The sequence below is a fragment of the Macaca nemestrina genome, chromosome 3 (assembly GCF_043159975.1).
Source record: "Macaca nemestrina isolate mMacNem1 chromosome 3, mMacNem.hap1, whole genome shotgun sequence".
NCBI classification, from domain to species: Eukaryota; Metazoa; Chordata; class Mammalia; order Primates; family Cercopithecidae; genus Macaca; species Macaca nemestrina.
Genome location: NC_092127.1, coordinates 134,018,161 through 134,042,751, shown reverse-complemented (window position 1 = coordinate 134,042,751; position 24,591 = coordinate 134,018,161). Strand labels below are relative to the sequence as shown.

The following is a 24,591-nucleotide window of genomic DNA, read 5'->3' as shown; positions in this document are numbered from 1 at the left end:
TGAACCCGGGAGGCGGAGGTTGGCAGTGAGCCAAGATCACGCCACTGCACGGGCAACAAGAGCGAAACTCTGTCTCGAAAAATATATGTATATATAAATCTAACCTATATTGACAATAAAAAGTACAAGCACCAATGACAGAAGTCTAGAAAGGAAGCAGCAAAAAAAGAAGCAGCAAAGAGTAGGGATGCTAACATCCTTTTTTTATTTTTTCTTTTCTACTTAAAAAATTTTTATTATTATTATACTTTAAGTTCTGGGGTACATGTGCAGAACATGCAGTATTGTTACATCGGTATACACGTGCCATGGTGGTTTGCTGCACCCATCAACCTGTCACCTACATTAGGTATTTCTCTTAATGCTATCCCTCCCCTAACCCCCTACCCCCCGACAGGCCCCAGTGTGTGATGTTCCTACATCCTTTTTTTTTTCACAAGGTAAGAAGTCAAAAGATGCTGTCAATATTTGCTACAAAAATAGGTTTTTGTATCAAATAATAAAAAAGAATAATAAGTTTACTACTTAAAATTACAAATGCAATTGATAATGTATTAGAAATAATAATACAAGCATATTTGAAGGAAAAAAGGTGTACAAATGAGGTAATTTTTTTCTTTTTTCTTTCTTTCTTTCTTTTTTTTTTTTTTTTTGATGGGGGGACGGAGTCTTGCTCTGCCACCAAGGCTTGAATGCAATGGTGTGATGTGGCCTCACTGCAACCTCCTGGGTTCAAGCCCCCTCCTCACTGCTCTAGATTTATAGCTCACAAAACATGACTTGAGAAAACGTCATTCAGTTGGCTTCCTCATGCAGTAAACTCCTCAGGTCTTGCTGACTGCACATTCATTTAACTGATACACTCTTAGCAATCGATGACTGTAGGACACCCACAACTCTAGGAGTAGCCTCCAGAAAAGAAGAGCACAAACACCTCTGGACCCATAATGCCTCTTTCACCCAAGCGGCCCTGAAGACACTGTAGACCACAGTGCTGTAAGTCTGAGAGAGAAGAAAGGTAGGGTACAACCTGTCCCATTGTGCACTTGCTCATACACTCATTTTCTCACCCTTGGAGAGACAAATTATGCAATTCAGCCAAAGTGACATCTAGGGTCCAAATGATGTGATAGCTTCAGGACCTCAAGTGATCCTAGAGTTACTCTGGAAAATTCTGTTCAGAGCTATGACAGGCACAGCATTTCCTTCTTATTGAAAAGCCCAAGCTGAGCTGAGATGCTTGCAGTTCTTGGCTGATACTATGCTACTCCTAAATTACATCAAGTTATCTAGTTCTAAGAAGTCCCAATGGTGAGAATATTTGGCTCTGCAACACAGACCTGCCTAATACTACCTGCTGCAGGCATTATTTTTCTGACTGGAAGGCGACAGAGTGGGGGCAGTAGAGGAGAAGACAGTGAGCGTGGTGGTTCACACTCTCCTTTCTGGAGGGGGCTAATGGATCCATAAAGACATATATAAAAAGAATTATGCCAATATGTTATTAATATCATAGAAAAAAGACAAAGTAAGAAAAGGTAGTAAAATGGGAATAAAAATATCTTCTCAGGATGGTGTAAGGATTAAGCAAGCAAACACATGTGGAAGTGTCTTGCTCAGCTCTTCAATAGATGTTAGTTTTCCTCTCCCTTTGTCCTGCAATCATGTGCATAAATCCCTCTGAACTCAAGATCCTTAGGAAACAGTAAACTACATTTGCCATGGTGCGATCCCATATACTCACCATTTGTAATTTTCTAGTCCAAGGAAATTAGTTCAGAGAACTGAGAGGTTGCAGTTCTAATTCATATCCTGAGGTGGGGGTTGAAATCTTAAGCTGACTTAAGAAATGAGGACTGAGACCTAAATGTAGTTGTTATTCATCATACAGAGGGTATGTGATGACTTTAGGTAAACCAATACAAGAGAGCTTCTAGGAAAAATGTTAGATGTCTCACAGACTGCACAGGTCATTAGCAATTATTTACTTGAGAAACCAATGCAGTAAGTACCTCGCTTATTTACGTATATACATCATGGATGTAGAACGTTCTTTAATGATAATTTCTAATGTTCTCTTGAGGAAAGTATGGTCTTAGTTCATTCTAGTATCTGTCACTCTGGTTTGAAGGCAATATATACTTTCCTATATTTACTACTAAAGCAGTGTGGAGAATGAATTGGGCAGGAAAAAAAGAGCAAGTGGTAAAATATATGAATCACCATACAAAAAAAGCTGTGGGAATGCTTCACTGGGCCTAGTTATGCTGGTTAAAGATTGTTTAAGTCAGTGGGCAAAGGTGCATTTTAAAAACTTCATTTTCTGCTGAACCAAGGTAAAGAGAAAAGCAGAGAATGAGAAAGAAATTCATATCAGAATCAGTATCAAAACTTTGACTTCAGAAATTCCTCCAGTACAGCACTACTAGAACTTTCTCACAGCTGCACATTATCTCTGGACCAGGAACACAATACAGTGGGAACAATGAGTTTAGATACCCCACAGGGTGGGTTCTCTGGAGGCTGGGTATGCTATCAATGTGGCTCATAGAATCACAGAGTTAAAGGGCAACTGGAGCTCACCTAACCAACTTCTCATCCACGCAGTTTCCCTCCTCTAACATTATACATAGCCAGTCTCCCAATATCCATTTACATACTCTCAGTGACAGGAAGCCTGCCACTTAATGAAGTGATCCATTTCATTGTAATAAAGCTCATTTTTATGTGGTAAACTGCTTCAATATCCCAGGTAAGCAGCAGCATTTGCACAGACCAAGAAAAAGTACGAGGATTGTGTTCAGAGTGCCAACCCAAGTACACAGATGCTCAGGAAAAGCTAGTTTTCACTTAAATATGCATAGCTTCTATTAGTCGCCTTAGAAATAATGTATGTCTTCATATGTTCCCAGGCTTAGCTTGGATTGTTCATAAAGAGGCCCTCACCCTATCTTTTATAATCCTCTAGCACTGGAAAGTTGGTCCCTGCACTCCTCATCCCTCCAAAAAAAAAACTAGTGTACAAAGGTCCTTTGAAGAAAAAAACCCTGCTTCCTCATATAAGAGGACTATATCTTCACCAACAAGGCTTTGCCAGCCTGAACCTGGGAAACTAAAACTTTGATCAGATCATTGATTTTTTTTGGCAAACAAATGGACTACAAAAATTGCATTCACTCCTTATCCAAAAATATTAGGAGTCTCAATAAAATGTCTTCTTCACTAAAATGATCACCCATAGGGCCTAGTGCATTCTCTGAAGCAGCAAAGCAAAGTCTACTTTCCTCTTTATATTTGTGCTGAGTGAGCTCTCATGAACTAACTAAGCTGCCTTTTCTCCAGTTCCTTTAATCAACATTCCTATGGCCATGTCTAGATCTCTCACTACCTAACCACCCCCTCGATGGTCTCTACATTCTCATTCTCCTCCTTCAGATGTGAACCACTTTCTCTACAAGCACTCTCACTCTGTTCACGATAACCTCAGCTTCATCCAGTTAACTAGTCCAGTTATCATAAACATCACTTGTTCTTTGGTAAAACAAACAAACAAACAAAAACAGTCTAGTGAGCCGAGATCACACCCCTGCACTCCAGCCTGGGTGACACAGCAAGATGAGTCTCCAAAACAAAGGCCTAACTGGTAGCTCTCTAAGATAGGGACTGTGTCTGCCTTAATCATTGTAAATTCCCAGCACCTAGCTGAGTAGTGAGCAAACAATAGTACTCAAAAATATTTAAATGAATGAATGAATTGATGATCTGAATGAATTAGTATATTCCCCAAAACTCTACCCCTATAACTGGATATGATAAAATTATCACCACTAAAGGGAGAAGGAACCTTCCCAATCTGAGGTTATGATAATCACTGTTACTGAAGACAACAGTCACAACTCTGTTGGTCATTATTATAATAATAACAAATACAACCTGAGCCACTAGCTGGGTAAGAGGAAGTACCACTTCTTACAAGCTCTAGACACTTCCCTAGAAACCCAGACAAAAAATTCAAAGATGCTCTCAGTAAAATGGAGAAATAATTCAACCTTGAAACCTACAGCAATTTCCAAAATCAAAACCCCAGCTTAAATGTGTGCTAGAATAATCGATTTTTAAAGCAAGACGTTTAGGAAATAATTGAATTGATCCTGTTCTTCGTCCTCAAAAAGGATGCTGCATCTCTGTTACATTCACCTAGTAAGACTGCACTTCGATTGGTAACCATGGTTACTGCTTGCATCACAGTGAATGGCTCTTTCTGAGGCAAAAGCTGATCACAGCCCATAATAGTAAGTGTGCTCCAGCTGTTTCCTGGGGTTGATAAGAATGGGTCTCAGAAAACAGAACCATTGCAGAAAATTACACTTCAGAATGCCGGCTTGTTGCCCTTCATTGAGAAACACCAGGCATTTCATTTTCTGACTTGAAACAGTAAAATACTGAGTCATCAGTGTCTACACTTCTTATTAGCAGACAAGAGCAGCATCTGTGGCTGGAAGTAAGGAAACCTGAGAGTAGGGAGAACAAGAAGCAGAGGGAGGAACAGCAAGGAAATGTGCCATCTGGAGTCTACATACCCAAGTTCAAACCCTGTTCCCTCCAACTACCTGAGTGACCTCAAACACTCCTTATCAGATAGGCAAGATTACAGTGGAACAATCTTTGACTCTCATGGCTTAAAACACCAGTGATATATTTCTTACTCATGATAATAACCACTGTGGATTGGCTGGGGGTTGGTTCTGCATTTGTGTCCTCAGGCCAGGACCCAGATGCATGGAGCAGCCACTCTCTTAAAGCTTTCCTGGGAAATGACCTCCATCACTCCTGCCCACATTTCCTTGGCCAAAGAAAGTCATGAGCTCACATCTAACTTTAAGTGCGTTGAAGAAGTAGGGTCCTCATACGTGCCCAGAAAGAGACAGACCTGGAATATTGGTGAATAGTTCTCATGACTACCACAAATACTTAAATTCACTGAGCCTCAGCTCCTTCATCTGTAATAAGGAGTGAGTGATGCTTACTTCAGAGAAATGTTTTGTGGGAACGGGTTTAATAAATGATAGCTGGAGTAGTCATAGTTGCCCTGGTTGTGGTATATCAGTCATGGATAGAATGATCTAGTCAGTAAGAAACGAAGGTCCTGACCAAGAATCTAATTATCAAATTCTACTACTATCAGCAGCCACAGAAAAGCAGCAGAGCTTCCCTCATGTCACAAAGTCTGGTCAGTTTTTTTGGGTGATAGGAAGACTACAATCTGATCAATTTAGAGAAATCATTCTAGCTCTAGGTTTACATGTTACCTCATCTTTTCTCTCCCTTTCAGGTTATGTGTCCATTTAATCAACAAATATTTATGAAGTACCTGTGTGTCAGGCCCTATGTTAGACCCTGGATGAGGAATAAATCAGTTTCTTCAAAAAAGCCCCAAACTATGCAAGAGGAATCACAATTTGTGGCCCAGTAACAGCTCCACAAACCACCATCACCACCACCAGAAAAAAGAAAACAAATTCATACAAATAAAGAAATCTAGATTAATTTGAGAAATTCTTCATCATTCCCTCCAAACTGTTTTGTCCAATAGTCAAAAACAAAAATGGAACTACCTTATTGTTCAGAATGTTTGTCTTGGGCTAATGGATATTACACATTCTGATTAAGTAGATACTACATATTCTATTTCCTCTTTTATTTGTTTTCCAATTTACTAAGTTCTTAAAGATGATCAGAACACATCCTCTCCATACCAATTGAGTGGAAACAAAAGAGATACAACTGTGACTGACACTGCATGGTTAGCAAATAATTTAAACATGGTAAGAAACAGGTGGATGAATCTGTCAAGTCCAACATTTACTGAACATCTACTAAGCATGTGACATTATGTTTGGCACCAGAAATACAAAAATGAATGGGTTGTGCTCAAGCTCTTTAGATACTTTGCCAGTGATGAAGGAAACATATTTGTACTATTGTATAATGATAAGTCAATGGGGAAAGGGAGTTTGGGTTATGATAGCATAAATAAAGGAGAGTTACTGCAGTGGGATGGGAGGAGGAGGAGATAATGAGAGATATGAAAAAAGTCTCCTGGGGGACATAAGAGCTTTAAGGATAGGTTAAATTTAGTCACATCAAGTGTGGGCAATTGGAACAGCATGAATAAGTGATAGAGAGATTGCAAGGCATGGAATCTAAGTATATAAAAATCTAAATTACAAGAGCTTGTAGTACAAGAGTGAGAATAGCATGAGATGATTAGGGGGTTAGGCAAAGACCAAGTCAAAAAGCATTCCACAGGCTAGAGAACACAGGCTTGACCTTAGCCAGGCTAGAGAACATGAGCTTGAGTTTAAAAATGATAGAGAGTCATCACTAAAGGTTTCTGAGCACAGGGATGTGTTGCGTTCATAACTTAGGTCCTTCTGGCACTTGTGAAAGATGAATTTTAAGAAGTCAGAGTGAAGGTGTGGAAAACAAGGATATTCAAGTGGTCCTACAAGAGATGATGATAAAAACCTGAATTAGGACAGTTGTAATAGTCAGGGATGGGTGGGAATAAATCAGAAGTAAAATTGCAAAGAGTATGGTTACTTAAGAATATAGAGGGTGAAGGGCAAGAAGGAGTCTAAGATGACAGGGACTTTTTGGCCTGACAAGGGGATGAATGAGGATCTATTGAGGTGGAGGATGCATTAAGAGCAGTAGAACTGAGATCTGAATTACCAGGACAAGTCTAAACACAATAAACATTCAGCTTACCACGGAAAGAAAAGCCTTGTTTCTGAAGATTTTGCCAGCAATTTTCATCAAAGTAAAATTCTACAGTTTGCTGCCAAAAAGAAATTTCATTATTAACTTTGAAATTGATATCTGTAGCTGGAATATTACATTTCCTTTTCCTTCTGTCTCTCTCACTCACATGTGCACAGACAAACGAATTCAAGTATTTAGAGCTTGAGTTGTCTCCAATCATTAAATCCAGACATTGTTTGGTCTAATAAGAGTGCTTTACTGTATATTTGCAAGAAAGACTGTCTATCAGTTTCAAATTAATGTAGTCTACTTCAGAAGTCTCCTGTAAAACCACAGTCTCACCAGTTCTTCAGTAGACCTTGAACTGGCAACTCTCCCTCATTATGAGGAAAACCCTCATCCTCCATTATAAGAGTATGCAGAAAGAGATTTTCTGCACAGTGGCCTTCCACACTTCACATTGCTCTCAGCCTTGCCAAGAAGAGCACACTCCAAAGTCAAGTTATAATTCCCATTGTGACTGGGTGGTAGTCATTAGTGCTGTCCACCAAACATTTCTGAATCTCCAGCTTCTGGGCACATGGTAGCATAATCATTCTTCGAAGTTAGATGTGGACACATGGTATGGTTTGGCTGTGTCCCCACCCAAATCTCAACTTGAATTGTATCTCCCAGAACTCCCATGTGTTGTGGGAGGTACCCAAGGGGAGGTAATTGAATCATGGGGGCCCGTCTCTCCTGTGCTATTCTCCTGATAGTGAAAAAGTCTCACGAGATCTGATGGGTTTATCAGGGGTTTGTGCTTTTGCTTCTTCCTCATTTTCTCTTACTATGTAAGAAGCGCCTTTCACCTCCCGCCAGGATTCTGAGGCCTTCCCAGCCACATGAAACTGTAAGTCTAATTAAACCTCTTCTTCTTCCCAGTTTCAGGTATGTCTTTATCAGCAGCATGAAAACGGACTAATACAACACAAAACTTACTATGTCAAATGAAATATACACAAACACGATGTATTATTTCTGGGCAGAACTTTACAACGCAGCCTGTGAGCCACCATGACCCTTGCTTACTGCTACAATGACTGTGGAAGCACAGAGAAGGCTTCTATCAGACTGATGCTAACAAACAATGATGAGCAGAGACCCCTGAAGATCCACATTACACATATAGCAGCATGAGTAAGAAAGAAACGTCTGTGTTGTTAGGCAACACAGATGTTTGGGGCTAGCTGACACTATAGCAAAATCTAGCCCATTCTTCATGACTACTAGTTGTCATGAAAGCAGCAAAGACAGAAAGTCAGGAAGACCTGATCTTCCTCTCACCCCAACAAAACCATTCCTACTCCTCTATCCCTCATCAGTGTTTTCTGGGAGAACAAAGGGGAATCACAGTCACAAACACCTAGTAGATATCATTTCTCAATGACTCTTAACCTTCCCTTTCAATACTTTCGATTATTACCACTACACTTTATTTAATTCCTCATTTGAACCATCTAGTTCTATTGTTTGTTCATTGATTTAGCATATATTGATTTACTGCTATGTATAAGGCATTCTACCAGACACAAAAAAGTAGCAGTTATCAAACTTTTTGGTCTCAGAACACCTTTACACAATTAAATATTAAGAGGGTCTGTTTATTTGGGTCATATCTATCAATACGTATTACATTAGGAATTACAACTAAAAATTTTTAAGTATTTATTCATTAATGCACTTTAACAATAAACCATTGTGTGTTAACATAAGTTGTATGTCTTATGAAAAACAACTATACTTTCAGAAACAAAAAATTTCATAAAAAGAAAGGCATTGTTTCACATTTTTACAAATCTCTTTAATATACGACTAAATGAGGCCAGGTGAGGTGCTCATGCCTGTAATCCCAGCACTTTGGGAGGCCAAGGCAGGTGGATAACTTGAGGCCAGGAGTTTGAGACCAGCCTCGGCAACATGGCAAAACCCCGTCTCTACTAAAAACACAAAAATTAGCCGGGCGTGGTGGCGCACATATGTAGTTCCAGCTATCCCAGCTACTTGGGAAACTGAGACAGGAGAATCACTTGAACCCAGGAAGTGGAGGTTGCAATGAGGCAAGATCGCACCACTGCACTCCAGCCTAGGCGACAGAGTGAGACTCCATCTCAATAATAAATAAGTAAAATAAATTTAAATATATATATTTTTAAACATATATATTTTAGACATATATATATATGACTAAATGAAATAAAATTGGATTTTCTTGTCTGCTTCTGTGTTCAACCTGTTAAAATATATTTTAGGAGGCCAGGTGCAATGGCTCACACCTGTAATCCCAGCACTTTGGGAGGCCAAGGTGGGTGGATCATGAGGTCAGGAGATCAAGACCATCCTGGCTAACACAGTGAAACTCCGTCTCTACTAAAAATACAAAAAAATTAGTTAGCCGGGCATGGTGGCGGGTGTCTGAAGTCCCAGCTACTCGGGAAGCTGAGGCAGGAGAATGGTGTCAACCCAGGAGGCAGAGCTTGCAGTGAGCCGAGATCACGCCACTGCACTCCAGCCTGGGCGAAAGAGCGAGACTCCATCTCAGAAAAAAAAAAAAAAAAAGAGAAAAGAAAAAGAAAAAAAAAATATATATATATATATATAGTTTTGGCTGAATTACATGATGAAAATCCTAGGACCTTTCAATCCCTTTGAAAGGGTTTCAGGGACACTTAGGTCCCTTTAGTTCCCACTTTGAGAACCAGGACTATAGTATAAGGGTCAGAAAATGTTTTAATGGCAGGTAGTAAATATATCAGGTTTTGAAGGCTACATGATCTCTGCCACAACTACCTGACTCCACCATCGTAGCATGAAAGCAGCTATAGACAACAATATAAACTAGTAAGTATGGCTTTATTCCAACAAAACTTTATTTACAAAACCAGGTGGCAAGCTGGATTTTGTACATAGGCCACAGTTTGTCAATCCCTGCAATAAAGGATACCTAAATGAATCAGCATGTTCCTGCCCTTAAGAAATTGATAGTACTCATAAAGTACATGTCTTATTCCCTTTATAGTGCAAAGTAGAATGAGATAAATGTCATGTGAGGAGTCTCAGAAAAGGTTCAGAGTTCAAGGTCAGTAAAGAGCACCTCAAGTTAAGAAGCCTTCAAGGAGAATGTGGACCTTGAAGGATGGTCAAGATTTTAACAGAAAGTTTCAGGAGGAAGGAAATATTCCAAGTGGAAAAATCATTCAGGATAAAAGCACTAAGTGTCCAGCAAATTCAAGTAATGGGAAGTCACTGCTGAAATGTAGTGTAGATAAAGGGATATACAGATGTGTGAAACACTACTTAATCAACTTTAATTCACTGTGGGTTGGGGGTTGAACGCCAGACTCGAGGGTTTGGAGGTTGTCTGAGATCCTCTCAGGTGCCACTGAATACTTCCACATGAGGAGGTAACTTATCAGCCAGATATGACAAGATCAACTAGAACACAAAGTGTAAGATGCGTTTGCATATGCCCAACTGTAACCACTGACTCCAGCTAACAAGCTACTGGATCAGACTAAGGAAAAGGCAATAAGGACGTGAATAAAAGCAAGTACAGTCAGACGAGAAAGCAGACTGAGGCAAGTAACAATTCAGAGGTAACATTTAACAGGTCTAGTGGTTCACTAGAGGTAGAAGGGAAGAAGAGTGCATAATCAAAGTCGACGCTAAGGTTCCAAGTCTGAAAGAAGGGAGAAAGATGGTAAGGATCAGGAAGGCCTGGAAAAGAGACAGCTTTGGTGATGAGCAGGTGAGTTTGATTATAAATATATCACACATATCACCATCTTGTCAAGCACAGGTCTGAATCCTCACAAATCCCAAAATCTTATTAGGAAAAAAAAAAACTGTTTTACAATTTTAGCAGACTGCCAACGTTTTTCCAAATCTGTGCCTCTTGAAATCTCCTCCAAGTCCCCAGTACTCTGAAATATAACAGAATTTCTACGTTTTTATTCTCTCATCTTGATTTTCTCTATTTATAGTTGTCTAAAGTCAGTATATATTTTAGTCCATTGTAAATGTAATATTAGATATCAAGGAAATAATTTATGATGTTTTTCACAAACTCAGGATAAACAGTAATTCCTTTATTAAAAAGTGGCTAGAACTGCCTGTATCTTAAGAATGTTGTAACTCATTCTTGCATACCACATACGTTTTCTGAATGTCTTACATTAACTAAAAAGTCTGAAGATAGATATCAGGTTGCTGAAAGATTTTATTTCTTACAATTTTTTGAAAATTATGACTATGAAAAGCTACAGTGAAGGAATTTTTAAAGTTGTACTTGGAATTGCTTTAGATTTTAAAGGCCAAAAATATATGTGGAAACGGCACAGTAAGTGACCCAAATAATATTTCCATTCAAAAACAAGTCTGCATCTGAAAAAAACAGAGGGATGGAAAGTGAGATGCTTGGAATCAAGACGAGAATGCTCAAAATTCACAGGGCAAGAAAGAGAGTCGTGATGTGGTGGTTGCTTTCCACCTCAGAAGAAAGTTTAGGAGAAAAAAACACCAAGCTAAGAGTGTGATGACAAAGTACGAATCTAGAAGAGTCTTGGCATGATAGGTAACCAAAAAATCTGCAAGTGAAATATACCTTCAAAGATGGTCACAACACGTATGATGGGAGCAGAAATCTTAACTGTTATGCTTCTGTAAACACAGCACCTGTGTCCATGAACGGTTTCCTATCATCTTCCTGGTTGCTCGCTCCTGAGGCATCCTGTGGACGGACTCCTTTCTCTTCCTCCCCTAACATTCAGTCAGTTATTAGGTCCAGACAATGCCATTCCTATAACATTTATTGCATTATCCCCTCCTTTCCACTTCCACAGTCACAATCCTAGCTTAAATCCTTTTTCCGGCACTGGTCTACTGAAATCATCTCCTAACTATCTCCCACTCAAAGAATGATTGACAGGTTAATTTCCCTAATATAAAGTTCTAACCATGCAATCTCCATACTAAAAACTTTCATAGACCTTCCACAAAATGGCCCAATTATTTTGCCACCCTAGCTCCACATATCTTTTTCGCATGCCCTTTCTGCTAATTTAATGTATCAACTCACTCTACCTCATACAAACTCTTATTTATACTTTCTCAACAGCACGGTTGCTTTTATACTTTTCTCTAGCCTAGCATGATCTTTCAATGTCCCACCTTGCTCTTACTACAATCTCCATTTATGGAAATATAACCCATCCTTTAAGGTCCACTGAAAAGTCTGTCTCTCCCAGGAATTCTTTTCCCAATTCTCTGTTCATACCCCACCATTCATTCTTCTAATTAGTATTTGCGGAGAGTATAATACATGCTACTGTTGTACACACTATAGACAAACCAGTCTGCCCTCGACCCTCCTGGTGACACTTACTATAGCTTCTCTCAAATGATTGTTATCTGTGAGTTTCCCTCATCTCCTTCCCTCTGATTGGACCATATAACTAGAAGAGAAGCAGCTTGGTGAACAGCTGTTGAATTGAACTTGTTAAAGTGAACTTTCTGGGTTCACCATTTTCCTAAGGAAGTAAAACTTTATGAAGACCCGAGAGCCAGAGAAAAATTATGTAAATTTAATTTAGTCAGTAAACTCTCCAAAAGTTAAAAGATTTTGATTTGTTTAATTCCAGAAATGCTCAAAGAAAAATTTTTAAAAGCAAAAAATATCCACTTACAATTCAGTTCTTTAAATTATAATGTTAACTGTGTAGCCTGATTGTAGGATGAAACAAGAATCTATAGTCAGACCACTGTGGTTTCATGAAATAAAAAAAACAAAGAAAACAGTATTACAGCTACTAATACTTGGGATGATTATAGTAACATTAAACACTGGGTAAGTACCTGCAAAGCAAAACACTGAACTGGACCAGGTCCCTGCCCAGTAGATGGACAAACTTGATAGATATAATACAAAGCAAGGTGAAGGCAGATGCCAGGAATGTGCATAAGATGATAGAAAAAACTCTGAACCTCCTTTTCTTCTTTGAAGTTCAGACCTGAGAGTCTGAAGCAGTTGATTTTGACTGCCAGTAAATGCAAAAGGACACAAGTGTTTTCTAAGGGCTCAGATGATGCTGGCTGCTAGATGTCAAACTGAATTCACAGATAAGCACTCAGAGTGAAAAGCCATTCTGGATCTAGCAAGATAGGGTATGTTCTTATGCTCTAATAATGGCAAAGCATTTAGGTGGGTCTTAACTCGTCCAGAAAAGTAGCTTCTCTTTTGTTTTCCTTGGCCCAGGCTGGTTTCAGGCCTGCCAGTGAGATCTGTAAGAGGAAATCATTTTTTATTTTGTTCCAAATTCTAATTCAATACCTTGGCAGCATTTGAAATGGATAAGAGTTCTAGGATCACATCTGCCTCAGGTGACAACGAAGATAAGAAGCACACAAGGTAAAAATGATGAGAGCTTACTCCCTAAAAGCAACTTTAAATGAAGCTTTCTAAAGGTAGTTAGTAAATTCTAGTTACATTAGGCCTGAAAATATCTTGCTAAAATATTTGAAGTTAAACTTTAAAAAACCTTGTCACAAATTTGTTTTTAGCTAATATTCTGGCAGTTTTTTAAGTCAATGTTAACAATTAGAATAAACTGATAATCAAATTCATCAGACCAGGACATGCAGCAATATGGGGAAATAGTTTTTACAAGTAAACAATATTCACTTTTGGTTAATGGTTTCTGGTGACCAAGATGGGCCCTAGTGAAAACTGGGCTGTTGGTTGCTTTTAATGAAATGATGGAATATCAAGGGTCAACAAATGTGTATTGTACAACACCCTTGTTTCAGGTACCTGCACCAGAGGGGACACAAACACATGAGATACAGCCCCTACAGAAGGCTTTTTTTTTATGTAGACAGTTGAAATCAAAAAATAAAGACAATGAAACATCAGAGAACGATATAAAAAATATATGGTAAATCTTCCATTGTAAGGCACAGAAAATAGCAGTTATGGAATTTTAAGACTTGAAAATATCTTCTGTGTTTATAAAAACTGTTTTACAAAGGAGATGGAACTTCATTCAGGTCCTACTGAATAGTTTTGGATAGGTACACTAGAAAAGGCATTCCTGGGCCATGAGTGGTGGTTCACGTCTGTAATCCCAGAGCTTTGGGAGGCCAAGACTGGCGGATCACCTGAGGTCAGGAGTCTGAAAACAGCCTGGCCAACGTGGCAAAAACCCGTCTCTACTAAAACTACAAAAATTAGCTGGGCATGGTGGTGGGTGCCTGTAATCCCAGCCACTCGGGAGGCTGAGGCGGGAGAATCGCTTGAACTCAGGAGGCAGAGGTTGCAGTGAGCTGAGATCACAGATCACGCCACTGCACTTCAGCCTGGGCAATAGAGCAAGACTCTGTATCAAAAAAAAAAAAAGAAAGAAAGAAAGAAAAAAAAAAGCATTCCTGGAAGGGTAGAGTTTATCAACAAAAACATGGAGGTAGGATTCTCTATGATATAGGACAAAAGAAAAGAAACAAGCTGATTAGAGTTTATATTGAGAAGAGACAAAAGTGAGGTTGAATAGGTAGGTAGAAGCAGTATTTAACATGACTTTGCACACCTCAGTTATTCAATAGGTGTCTATTTCATTTATTGAATGGATACAGTAAGTATTAGAAGCCCTGGGGAAGGTGATTATACATCAAAGCAGATCATTTAGGAAGAGAATGTACCACATAAAGAGACAATGAGAAGAATCCTCTCTCATTTCTAAAATGTGTTTCTCAGAAGGATTGGTCCAGGGTTTGGTCTCAAGTTGATTTCCAAATAGTTGCCATACTTCCATATCATCTGCAAACTGAAGACTTTGGTCAATTTCCTTGACACTTTATCCACAAAAATACTTCAATGTCTGGATGTCTGACAAGGAATAAATAAAACTTAAAAAAATGAAGACAGCTAGAAACTCTTGAGCAATTTCTATAAGCACTTTGCTATCAGCGGTAATGCTGGATTAACTGAGTGCAGAGCACTATGTTAGATATTTACATATTTCTAATTTAATTCTCACAACAATCCTATGTTGGTAAGATTAACTCAGTTTTATAGTTGGTTGAAACACCCAGGTTTACAGTAAAAGAGTAACTTGCCCAAAGTCAGGAAGCCAGGAGTGGTAGATCCAGGATTCAGACCCATTCCTGCCTGACTTCATATTCCAAGGCCCAAACTTCTTACCTGAATTTTTTTTCCACAAGAGGCATCATTACATAATAAAAGAATTTATTAGAAGAAATGCTTGATTCTTGCAGAGAGAATCATGTGAGTGTTAGAGTGTCATTGTGGGATTAGCAGATCTTTTGGGTAATCTGACCATGTAAGTTTCCTATACTTTAACTTCAATAAGGCATCACCCATAATATTGTAGTTGAAACTACCATATGATGAAGCTCAAGTCCTGCCCTACACACATGACCTGTGTGATCTGGGCAAGTTACTTAATCTTTCTAAGTATAATTTCTTCATCTGTCAAATGTGGGTAATAAAAATAGCCACTTCACAAGATTCTTCAGAAAATTAAATAGCATAACATAAAGTATTTAGTATTTGCAACTTTTATTATTCAAGGAAAATTATTAAATTTCTACTTTATGGATGTATCAAGCTCATACTTTTCCTTTAGGATTTAGCCCAAAAACACCTGCTCTAAAAGCCTTTTCTATTATTGCCACTCCCAGGCCAAGGGTATGTTCTCACAATCGTGTGTGTGTGTGTGTGTGTGTGTGTGTGTGTGTGTATTTTCATTCATTTCACTTATCATTTTATACAATTGTTATCTATTTATGTCCTGTCTCCTTCATTAGAATGGAAACCCCCCCAAGGACAGGGAATCACCTTATTCATCTCTTAATACACTACTTTAAAAGAATTATATCACATATAATCAATTTAGAAATCTTTGAGAAAGTGCATGTAGCTTCCTGTGCATGTTCTCTTTTGGTTTTAGGTATATAAATCTTGTGTCTTTACCATGCTCTAAATTTTTAAAAAGTAAAGATTCTATCTTATCCTCCTTTTTACTTTAAAAAGTAAAGATTCTCTCTTATCCTCCTTTTTACTTTAAAAAGTAAAGATTCTCTCTTATCCTCCTTGTCCATAGCACATTCTGTCTTTCTGGCATGTAGTAGGTATTTGAGGTATTTAACATCATTAACTTAGTAAGCTCTTCCTCTTACTTGGCACTTGAATGCTTTCAGAGACCTCATCTCTGAAGGTCACCTTCAGAGACCTCATCTCCAGTGACCCTCCTCCCAGTCCTCTGAAGTAAGAAGGTTCAGCATCACCATGAGGAAACTGAGGTTCAGAGAAGTGTCCCACGGAGGAAGGGCTGCCAGTGCCAGCCCCACCCCTTAGTCTCACAGTCTTTCCACTGCCTTACAAGGTCCTCAACTTGGATTCAGGAGAGCAGATCACCCAGGAAGTTCTTTATTACTGTACTCCTTGACAGTAGAAGAAATGTCAGCAATTATGACTTTAGGAATATTTACATCTTACACTTTCAGGCATTCTTGAGGTTTCCCTCCACTCAGTAACCATAAGCCCGATCTTCCTGCCCTCCCTCTCCCGACCACCGCCACCTTCCTTGCCCTTTCCCCAGCCATTGACTTACTTAGCCATCCCACGCTGGGAGTGCGCCGCACTCGGGGGTCATCATCCAAGGTGCGGGTTGCTAGGCAGGGCACTGAGTTCTCAAGCGGGCTGCGGGCTTTAGTGTCAGAAGCAGAAGACAGGAGGAGGAGGAGGACACATGAGCAGCCACAGCAAGGATGAGGATGGAAGCATTAATTAAGAAGAGAAAATACTAAAGCAAATCACACAAGCGGGTTAAAGGAGAACAATGACATATTACAAAGACACACACCCCCTCCCATGTCCTGCACCCTTAGATGAAATGAATCCCAGCAAAGAATGAAAAAGTCTAAAAAAATTACATTCAATCATTATAGTTCCCCAAATACCAATGGATGATCCACCCTGCAGTTCTAATACACAAAACATAAATTATATCCAGAAGAAGAAAGATTTACATAATAAACAGTAATCTCAGGATGTAAGATCAAGATTGTTAATAATTATGAACCACATAAGCACACACAGAGGGAAGTTACACACAGCTTTGTAAAGCATAGGGCGCAGGGTGTCATATTAGTAAGCAGCTTTCTTATGATCTACTCAACAGATACATCTATGGATCTTATGCACAAATGCAGAAAGCAACATTTCATACTTTCACTTCCGAAATATTTTCCTTGGTGAATACAGAGTTGAATCTCAATTTTCTCTGTTTTTCAGCCCTTCAGAAACATGGGACTGGGGTACGGATAAATTAATACCTTAATATAAGCCAATTTAAGGATGTATGTTAGTCCTCATTTTCTGGTGCCCTTTAATACTCACTTTAATTTGAACATTTTAACCTTTGGTGCACCTATGCCAAATCTTAGACCACAGCAAAGATTAAATAATACTACAGGCTATATATACAGTATTGTTCCTCCAGATACATTTTATCACCTGGATGAAACAACGCCATCAACTCCTTCCTGAAGATAGTTTCATTTGGGATCCATGCCATTTATTTTGCTATTCCCATTAAATGCCATGCTCCAAGGCTAGTAAAATATAGACAGCATAATTATCCTTTAAGGAACCACAATGAGGTTGGAAATATCTAGCCATCAGACTACATGCAATTTGACTTAATAAAGACAATCATTAAATGATCAAGGCAGTAAACAAGGCATATCCAACCAATAGCAAATAGGAGATAATCTATTCACATGAGTGTGCAAACAACAGGGGAGACAAATGGTCTTTGTAAGAATACTGATGACTTGGGAGGTCAAGGTTTAAAGTAAACCATTTACAAACTAATATAAGTTTATAGCCAAATTTGGGCATTCAGCACGTTATAAAATCGAGAAACATTTTTGTCAATTTATCTGTCTGTGTTTAAAAGCTGTAAATAAAGCCAGGACTTGTGAGCAGGCCATCTGTGCCAGCACCTGTTTGAGGCAAATCTGATGTCTTCTCTTTGCAATCTGAATTTTTAATTGTTTCCCATAATTGAAGTTCTTTGCAAGTTTTTATTGCACTAAGAAAAATGAAAAAGAGAAATGAACGGGTTGAGATTGTTCCCAAATTGCTTCTGTTAAGAGGGAGACATTTAGAAATGTATATTATCATACTGACCAAGTTTTGCCTCCTATTTCTTTTTTTCTTTTTTTTTTTTGAGACGGAGTCTCGCTCTGTCGCCCAGGCTGGAGTGCAGTGGCCGGATCTCAGCTCACTGCAAGCTCCGCCTCCCGGGTTCACGCCATTCTCCTGCCTCAGCCTCCCGAGTAGCTGGGACTACAGGCGCCCGCCACCTCGCCCGGCTAGTTTTTTGTATTTCTTAATAGAGACGGGGTTTCACCGTGTTAGCCAGGATGGTTTCGATCTCCTGACCTCGTGATCCGCCCGTCTCGGCCTCCCAAAGTGCTGGGATTACAGGCTTGAGCCACCGCGCCCGGCCTATTTCTTTTGACAACTAAGTGATCTGCTTAAAGAGCCAATATTCCTGCAGACTTAGCTAAATTAAATGAATTAGTCTAAACAACTGGCAAACATTTATCTAGGTCCAGGCAAGGACCCAGTGAAATGCCAGATCAGTGAGAACTGACAGAAACTGATAATACAAAGGAAACTTCTTCAAAAGAAGACATGTCCTTTAGCTTCTAATTTCTTTAGAATAAGAATTCATATTCCTTTAGCTTCTAAATGTGTATGCAGGTACCCAAATTTTATCACTGATGCCATGGCTTGCCTCTAACGTGGGTACAGGAAGTCAGCAGCTTCTCCAAAACTCATGCTGATAACTAACGTTCCCCAGCAGCTTCTCTCTCCTCTACTTCCCTCAACCTGTCAGTGTATTGCTGAGAACTAAAGCTGGAAATTTTTTTTTGCATATACAGCCTCCATTGAGACAGAGCCTCACCATCAAGGGGACAGTGGAATGGAGCCTGGCACTCGCCAGCAAAGAACCTGGCTCCAAAGACAGGCATGAAAATGGAACTGCTCAGAGAGACTCGGCACCTGTGTTTTAGCAAAGCCTGACTGGAGCCATCTGGCAGCATACCCTCATGAAAGCTGGGACTTGCACAGCATCCATTACTTATATTGGCAAATGTCTACATTTTGATTTGTTGGACCCTCTGTGTACTTCTGTGCAGGAGGAGATACAAACTCTGTAACCCTTTCATGTTGCTTTTTTTTTCCCTTCACAAATTAACTCCAAATATCAAATTCTGAGAAGTCGTTCCCAAAGCCAGAGCAGAACATTTTGCAGTTATACCATGATAATAATATATAATGTATGCCTCGTCTACATAATGCTTTCATTGCACCTCTTTTACACTTGAGCTACAAAATAAACAGCTTAGCCTTGCTATTATCTTACATATTCTCTTTTAAATCACTTTTGCCTAACTTCAGGTATAAATAAGGTAGAAAATGGTTTATATTACCACAACCTGATGAGGAAAGATATAGCTCCAAAGGCTTTTGAGTGATAGTATCCAATATCTAGACAATAGAAAAAGATGTTGTGAGGAATTTTTTTTACATGACCCATGTTCCCCTTGAGAATCAACTTGTCCAAAACCATCAATCCTAAATCTGTTCATGTGAGGGTGTCTCTTCTTGAATCAAGCAAATAGATACCCTCACACACATACACACAGAAAAAAAAAAAAAACCTCCAGAAAAGTGCTTTTTTTAAACAATCCTGTTAAGAAGAAAATAAATTTTATTCATAGTGAAGTTTTAGGACTCTTTTGGGATTGCAATGCCATGTGTTCAAATAGTCATCGAACACTTCCTATGCACTCTACACTGCTATTTAGACAAGAAATTTAACCCAAAAGGATACCAGCATTTCACCTAAACACATGAAACATGTTGCCTAGAAATCTCCATTTGGAAAGCCAATAAAGACACTCCACTGTCTGCCATGTTTTGTGTGTTTTGTTGCTTAGATGTAGAATGGCCTCTAGAGCCCTTCACCATCACATTATTATATATAAGACCTCGACTTGGTGATGTGTAGGAAATAAATTATGGTTGAGGAAGCTCATCTCCTTGTGGTTGAATTAGCATATGATTATTAAGCACACTGGGTTCCTACATTTACTATGCTTAGACAAGTTATTTCGGACTTTCAGGTTTTTCATCTGAAATGATATATACATTAGAGCTGCCATAAAGAACAATATCTAATGTATAACAGGTGCTAAAATAATGTGAGGCATTATTATTATTGCTACTACTAATATCGTTAATGGAATGACATTTCCTTTGTTCAACATCTTGAAGAGTGTTGGAAAACACTAAAGACAGAAATCCTGGCCTACTTTAAATTCAAAGTGTGGTTTTTAAGAAATTGGGTTCACAAACCTAGAAAGATCTCCTTTTCGTCCTTTGTATTTCTATGGATACAGGAGTTGAGTAGAATGAGGCATGCTTAGTCATTCTTGGAAGATCTTAATTTATCCCTACTTTAAGTGAGCCCATGGTGCTCACATTTTATGTCTCTATCTTGCTTACCCTTCTCTCCTTACTTTTCCCTGTCCTTCCCTCTCCTATATCTCTTTCACAGGGAGCAGGATGTGGTCCCAGATCTGCACCTACACTTCTATTGCTCCCAGAGCAACATGGGGCTTGGGAATACAAAAAACTTGGTAAGGGTGGCTCTATTAAGGAAACCAAGCCTTGGAAGAAGATTTACTCAGGGTTGACAGCAGCAAATCAGTTCAGTGCCCTCGAAATACATGAGTTCTCCAGGAAAGGGGAATGAAGAAAAAAGTACTCACATGTGGTAGAATAAAGGCAAAGAGAATCATTTCAGTTCTTTTACTCTCTCACAGACCCTAACTGTATAAAACAGACTGACAACTAGTAAAATTTAAAAATATGTTTATTACATGGTAACATCTTGCTGTACACATATTATTTCTTGATAGCTCAAACTGTCATTACTTAGACATAATGATCAATCTTTATACTCTAAATTTAAAAATACTAGAAAGCCCATGAGTGACAACTCATTATGTATTATTTGGCATCTGCAAAGTCGATAATGAAAGTAGCACTATTTTAAAAATAAAACTCCAAGAATATTTTCATATAAATGAAGTAGTAGGCAAAAAATGGAAACAGAAAATAATAAAATGCAAAATAATGGTAGTGAATTGAAGTTCTGCCCTCAATTTTAAAGTTGAAAGTCACTAAATTTTCCCCTTAAAATATTTCTGAATAATAGTTGTTCCTTACAGTGTGCTATGATCTGAATGTTTGTGTCTCCCCAAAATTCTCATGTTGAAGCCTAATCTCCAATGCAATAGTATTAAAAGGTGAAGGCTTTGTAGTGATTAAGTCAAGACAACACCACCCTCAGGAATGGGATTCATGCTCTCCTGAAAGGCTTAAAGGAATCTGTCTGCCCCTTCCACCTTGTGAAGATCCACAGAACGCACCATGTATGAGGAAAGGGCCCTCACCAGGCGCTAAATTTGCTGGCACCTTGATCTTGGACTTGCCAGCCTCCAGAATTGTGAGCAGTAAATTTCTATGGTTTTTAAATTACCCAATCTAAGGTACTTTGTTATAGCAGTATGAGTGCACTAAAGCACAATGGCATCTCACATTTTGCTTATTTAATAATTTTCACAAAGGTATCTCATTTATTTCTGGTTATATGCACAGAATAAGACATTACTACCCTTATTTTACAGGTATAAAAACTGAAGCTCAAAGAGATTATGTAAATTGCTCATAACCACACTGCTACTAAACATTAGCTCAAGAATTGAATGAAACCTCTGGAAATGATGGTCCCATGTCTTTAAGAAGATTACAAAGTAGGCCTTCAATGTCAAACAACTAAATACCCATTTGTGTTATATCTCTTAAGCCCGACTCCTCATTGCTATAAAGAGTGGAATACGTTAGCAAATACTGAGAGGGAATGACCCTTGGAGAAAAATGTGTTGTTTATTTAAAGATCTGAACATTATACATTTGGAAAATCAGTCATCTGCCTGGAGAAAGAAAAGGAAAATAAGAAAATAAGAATGGTGCCTGATGGATGAATTAGAAATGCCATAATAACAATAACCACAATAATTACTGTTATTAAGGAACAGGATTTCATTCAGGCACTTTGCTAGCAACTTTCCATAGATTGGTTCACTTATTCTCAGGTGGGAAAGAGCTTGATCATGATTTGGGTTCTGGTCAGGACATTCATCTGTGCTATGAAAATGAACAGAAAATGAGAGTCCTGAACAAAACAGTTGGATGTATGTTGTTGCTTTTGGGAAAGAGTTAATCGTATGCAGAAAGGCACGCAGGAAGATGATTCTAACCTTAAGGTGATGTGGGCCTGAGAGTTGCAAGATGTCAACTGACCTATCTGAGAACTAGAGAAGCATGATGGCCAGCTTCAGAAGCAGGTAGGGAAATATCTGCCTTACACACTGATTAAGGGACCTTGTCTGAATTCAAGGGTATGGGGCAGTTGGGGGAATGGCCTGGAAAGCAACCCATCCTGAGACAAATGGGCAAGCTGGGATCCAAAGTGCAGGTAAAAAGCGAAGAATTTCTCAAGGGAACGAGAAAGCTACCAGACCTGGTGGTGGTCCCAGCCAGATCCAACATAAGCCAGTGTCAAGGCAGCTGGATTTAATACCAAACCAAATGGTTTGAATGGGCCTAATCTCAAATCAGATCCAATGCAACAAGAGCCCAACTAATATCACTTATATTTCACTGGAGCCTAAAATTACTATTAACATAAAAATTGATTTCTTTCCATTGTTTGTTCTGCATTGCAAACAACTATCTGCTACTGTAGGTAACAGCAATAGACTATGCTTTCAAAAATGCTTTCAAAGGTGTGTGTGTTTATATCCAGCACATTGCTGATGTTAAACCATGAATGTGGGAGACAGCTAGGAAGTGGCATCCTGCCTGACAGATAACCTTAAACAGAGGAATCCAGATTCAGGAGTAAGTAGTGGCAACCCATAATGAGAGCAAGTGGATTACATTTCTCATATTTAAATAAAAAAAGAGGAAATTGGTGGTAAATTGAAGATAAGATGCAGAGGTTCTATCAGGAGCAGGCCTGGGGTGCCTACAAATATGGAGGAGACCACAGGCATCAGGAGAAGGCATGGGGAAAGCACCAAGAGGTCTAGGAGCCAGCTGCTCTCCTTGGAGCTGCCACTGTCTCCAGCTCCTTATCTCCCTGGTGGGACAACTTTACCAAGTCTTGGATTTCCAGTGTGATTTAGGACTCCTCTGACACCCACTTAGCAAAAGATAAAACCAATGAAGGGAATAAATTACTCTGTAAGAGGGCTATGATGAGAAAGGTCTTCGGCACCTCCCATTGCTAATGAAAGACTATTGGTATCACTTCACAAAGGGCAGAGGGAATAAATCAGCACTGTATCTGCTAGTTTCTTTTCAAATAGTAAGCTACAGAGCAAGTATCATTCCAGAAACCACTCCTACTCAATATAAGATTTTTCTTCCCTAATTGTGCTTAAACATATTGTATATAATTTACTAACATTTGTGGAGTGATTATTATGTGCCAGTTACCACTCTAAACATTTTATATATTTTTTCTTATTCTTCATTATCTCTCTTTTACAGACATCAAAAGCAACTACTAAATTACCTTTCCATGTTTTTATTGAAAAAAGAAAAACTTTTCACTAATACAAAGTGAGGTCATAAAATTAGATTAAGGAAAAATGAAATCTATAGTCTAGATCCAATTAGATTACTAAAGCCAATTCTCAATAAAGGGCATCTATACTCCCAGACCTTGGAAGGCAAGGAACTGATCTTTATGGTAATCTAGGGAGAAAAAATGAAGAAGTCAGGAAAAAATCAGGGACAGGTCGATGATGGCTTTACCCAACTTTCTACAAAGACAGTAAAAGGTGAATATTCAAATTCAGGCTCCTCACTGGTTTGGGTCCTTAAAGTCAGGTCTCAATCATCTCTTGCAAACTTTGGGATAAGACAATACATATAAAAAGAATCCATTTAAATGGTACATTTAAAAAATGGCTCATCTTATAAACCACGACTTTTTAAAATGCAGTTGTTAATCTTGTCATAAACATCTTACTAAATATTTATTGAATGAATACCAATTAAGAATAAAATTTACTTTTACTTTCTAATGAAAAACAAGCTAAATACATCTTTATTTTTAAAATGCTGTCAAGCAATATTTCCAGGCTTAAACATTATTTTTTCATAATGCTCTAAAATAATACAGAATTATTAGCTAAGTATCTTAGACCAAATCATTAGGTAGAATCATATCAAACTGCTGACAACTTAATTTTACCCACAAAAATTGCAATTTCATATAGTTCAACCTAAAACAATGTGAGAAATAAAAAGTAGGTAAAGAAAAATCCAACACCAGAATGACCTAAAACCTCACTAATTTCTTCTGCAACATTATAGAAAGGCCTCAATTAATATATTGAGAAATGATAGCACTTGCCTAAAATTTAGTACCTGGCAGACATGCCCATAGAATTTACACATGTCTCAGACAAGTAGCAATTTCACAATAATTAGCATTTTGAAAGCTCGTTTCATTGTTCCCTGATTTATTACAGATAAAAAAATGTTTTTTGCTGCTTTTTAAAAACATAAAATCATCTTGAACCCCAAGCCATACCAGGATGCTAAAAGATGAG

At 38.5% G+C, this 24,591-nt stretch overlaps 1 protein-coding gene and 1 long non-coding RNA gene across 8 annotated transcripts in view; one reads left to right on the top strand and one right to left on the bottom strand.

Annotated features, from left to right (window-relative positions):
* Positions 1-24,591, bottom strand: part of LOC105477324 (solute carrier family 4 member 4) — a 504,202-nt gene that overhangs the window by 185,991 nt on the left and 293,620 nt on the right. The gene's annotated exons all lie outside the window — the stretch shown is intronic.
* LOC139362391 (uncharacterized) lies at positions 4,883-5,433 on the top strand. Its single transcript, XR_011621215.1, has 3 exons — positions 4,883-4,941; positions 5,186-5,230; positions 5,333-5,433. It is a non-coding gene; the product is annotated as an uncharacterized lncRNA (long non-coding RNA).